Source organism: Jaculus jaculus, chromosome 19 (genome assembly GCF_020740685.1).
Source record: "Jaculus jaculus isolate mJacJac1 chromosome 19, mJacJac1.mat.Y.cur, whole genome shotgun sequence".
Lineage (NCBI taxonomy): Eukaryota > Metazoa > Chordata > Mammalia > Rodentia > Dipodidae > Jaculus > Jaculus jaculus.
In genome coordinates this window covers 31,865,183-31,869,127 of record NC_059120.1, presented here as the reverse complement: position 1 = coordinate 31,869,127, position 3,945 = coordinate 31,865,183, and the positions used below count along the sequence as shown (strand labels likewise).

The following is a 3,945-nucleotide window of genomic DNA, read 5'->3' as shown; positions in this document are numbered from 1 at the left end:
AGTCTGGAGTAATTCTGATTGGGTTACCTTTGAAAGTGGTGTGTTGTTTTTTCCTAGCTGCTTTAAGGATTTTCTCTTTGGTGTCAATGTTTAGAGTCTTAATGACAATGTATCTTCAAGAGTTTCTCCTTTGGTCCAGTCTGTTTGGAGTTCTGTTGGCTTCTTGTACCTTATGGGCCTTTCTTTTAAGAGACTGGGGAAGTTTTCTTCAATTATTTTGCTAAATAAGTTCTCCATGCCTTTGGTCTGAATTTCTTCTTCTCCTTGTCTTCCAGTGATCCTGATATTAGGACGTTTAAGTGTATCCCACAATTCCCTCATGTTCTGTTCACAGGAACTTTTGCACTTACTAAAATTTTTGAACTCTCAAACTGTTTCTTCCATCTTGTCTTCCAGATCAGAGTTTCTATCTTCCACTGCTCTATTCTGCAGACCTTCTAGAGTTTTGGACTTGTTCAATTAGGTTTGCATTGTCTACTACTTTTCTATGTATAATTTCCATCCCTCTGTCAAGCTCCTTTTTCACATCATTTTCTGATTTTCTTAATGATTCTTGGAATTCATCCTTTCATTTCTTTATGTCTTAATTTAGCATGGCCAGCTGATTTTTGGGGTCTTTTTTTTTTTCACTCTCTCTTAAATCTCTTAACTGTCTTTGAACTCCTTCCATTTTCTTATCTATTAGGTCTAGTTTAGTGATGGCAGCATCCACACAATTATTGGTCCTTTGTTGCTTTTCTGCAAGTTCTGCCAGTAGCTTGGCCAGGGTTGCATTGCTCATAGCTTCATTTTGCTATTCTGATCCTAATGACTCTTCTATGTTTTTATTAGAGATGTTTATTGTAGGACTGGGTGATCTAATGGGTTTTCTTGCATTTGATTTTTCATGTTATTTCTTTTGCTCTGTGGTCTGCTCATCACAGTGTATGGGCACGTAGGTGGATGGATCAGCCTGGGCTCAAGCACAATGGGAATCTGAGGCAGCCTGAGGCAGTTGCCAAGCAGCCTAGGCTTTGGCTCTCACTTGCCAAAGCTGCCTGATCTACTGCCTGGCCAGGGCGCCAAAGTTGCCTGAGCTCTCAAAGTGGTTATGCACCAAAGCTGCCTATGCTCCTGCTAGGAGGGACATTAAGGCACCAAGCACTGAAGCAGCCCAAACTCTGGCGGGGGAACACTGGGACCTGGAAGCAGTCTGCACTCCCCCACAACAGCACAATGGCGGACAGCCCATGTCAGAAAGGTAAGGAGATGGCACCTGAGCTGGCACAAGTGACAGACACAGTCTGAGCTTGCATGGCCATTGCTATTGGCCTGGGCTCGCTGAACGTGCAGCGACCGGAGAGTAAGTGCAGCAGTCTAAGCTTCCACACACAGGGATGGATCAGTGCAGTGGCACCGTGGATATGGTGGCTACTTGGGGGGGGGGGGGGCTACCTGCCCACAAGGGAATCAGCGATTCCCTGTTTTTGCCTGTACTTGCTGAATGTGTGATGGCTGGAACAGTAAGTGAGCAAATGGGTGGAGCAATCTTAGCTTCCACATGCAGGGATCAATTGGTGGGGCACCTTGGATACTGCGGCTACTTGGGGGAAAGGGTGGGCTACCTGCCCATGAGGGAATCAGCGATTCCCTTTTTTTCCCCATCTGTGCCCTCCTACTGGCAATCTATTGGAGATTGCTCTCCCCTACAAGACCCAGTGAACCCTTAATGTCTTGCCTTTCTTTCTCCAGGATCTGCAGCGCAGCTAGGCAGTTGCCATCTTGGCTGGAATTCTACAAATACTTTAAAAAAATGTTTTCTATACCAAAGTTGTTCCTAGCTTCCTTTGCTTAAGAGTCAGAACAACTTGACAGTTACTTGTTGAGTATCAAACAGGTATATTTGGAATTTCCTTATCATTCAAAAGCAATAGTGAGCTTTTCCCCCTGTAACACTGCTCCACCTGCAGGTCCCTGCAGAGCCACAGATGCAGGTCTCTATTTCACAGGATGGGGTTTGTTAAAATTGTCAAGAGTAAGGCCTACTTTAAAATATACCAAGTGAAATTTAGAAGGTGATGAGAGGGTAAAACTGACTACTATGCTCGCAAACGCTTGGTGGTCCAAGACAAAAATAAGTACAACACACCCCAATACAGGATGACTGTTTGTGTAACTAACAGAGATATCATTTGTCAGATTGCTTATGCCCATATAGAAGGGGATATGACAGTCTGTGCAGCATATGCACACAAATTGCCAAAATATGGTGTGAAAGTTGGCCTAACAAATTATGCTGTGGCTTATTGTACTGGCCTGCTGCTGGCCTGCAGACTTCGCAGTAGGTTTGGCATGGACAAGATCTAAGAAGGCCAAGTATAGGTGACTGGAGATGAATACAATGTGGAGAGCATTGATGGCCAGCCTGGTGCCTTCACTTGCTGTTTGGGTGCAAGCCTTGCTAGAACTACAACTGGCAATAAAGCTTTGGGGGCCTTAAGGGAGCTGTGGATGGAGGGTTGTCTATCCCTCACAGAACCAAACGCTTCCCAGGTTATGATTCTGAGAGTAAGGAGGTCAATGCAGAAATACACCAGAAACACATCATGGGTCAGAATGTTGCAGATTATATGCATTGCCTGATGAAAGAAGATGAAGATGCGTACAAGAAACAATTTTCTCAGTACATAAAGAACAGCCTCACTCCAGACATGATGGAGATGTATAAGAAAGCCTATGCTGCTGTACGAGAGAGTCCAGTCTGTGAGAAACCCAAGAGAGAAGTTAAAAATAAGAGGTGGAATCGTCCCAAAATGTCTCTTGCCCAGAAGAAAGATCAGGTCACTCAACAGAAGGCAAGGTTCCTCAGAGCTCAGGAACGGACTACTGAGAACTAAAACAATTTTCTATGAAGATTTTATTTTTCAAAAAGGCAATAAACTTATTGACCAAGCAGCTCTTTGTGTGTGAAGCTGTTATTATGAAACTGTAGGAAATGCCCTGAAGTGTGAAAAGCAAAGGAGTTGTCAGGTTTTTCCTCTCAAGAAACAAGTACAGTTTTTTCCATAAAAAGCCATCTCGCTAGTGGTTAAGCGCTTGCCTGTGAAGCCTAAGGACCCCGGTTCAAGGCTCAGTTCCCCAGGTCCCACATTAGCCAGATGCAGAAGGGGGCACACACTTCTGGAGTTCGTTTGCAGTGGCTGGAGGCCCTGGCGCGCCCATTCTCTCTCTCTCCCTCTATCCTCCTTTCTCTCTATGTCTGTTGCTCTCAAATAAATAAATAAAAAATGAACAAAATTTATATAAAAAAAAAAGCCATCTTTCATGTTGAATCCAGCAGTTCCTGCCTATCTTGGACTTCTAATCTTGACAGGAATCCATCATCTCTCAAATTATGTTGTACAGCTCTCCCTAAAAATCTGACAAGCAAGAGACCAACAATCACTAAATAATTCTTCCATCCATTTATTACAACCAGATGATTGGTGGGAAGAAAAAGTACCTCTGAGCATACAGTCTTAAACAATGGGTGCTAATCCACAGCTTTATATATTGGGAGAAAGCTAATGGTCACAGAACACATTCACTTTGAGCATAAAATAAAGGGGCTTTTTCTCCAAAAGGTATCTCATGGAGATGTTAAAGGTACGTGCCAAATCTGAATATACATATGAAAATAACATGAAAAGGTCAAATTGCATTATCAAACTTAACATGGGAAAACACTGGATGAGTGCGTTTGCGTGTCTCAGGAGATAGCCCTTTGGCCCACAAGAGAGATCATTTGAAAATGCAAAATTAAGCCTTCCATGACTGACTACAGTCTTATTTTGAACAGTCCTTTCTCCATATCAGTTCATGTGTGGGTCTTGATTAGTTGTATGACCCTAAAAGGAGTGTTGTTGTTGTGTGTGTGTGTGTGTGTGTATGTGTGTGTGTGTGTGTGTGGTGTTGGGTTTCATGTGT

General features: G+C 43.3%; 1 pseudogene; it reads left to right on the top strand.

Annotated features, from left to right (window-relative positions):
* Positions 1 to 1,977: 1,977 nt before the first annotated feature.
* LOC101617447 lies at positions 1,978 to 2,876 on the top strand (annotated as a pseudogene).
* The last annotated feature ends 1,069 nt before the right edge of the window (positions 2,877 to 3,945 follow it).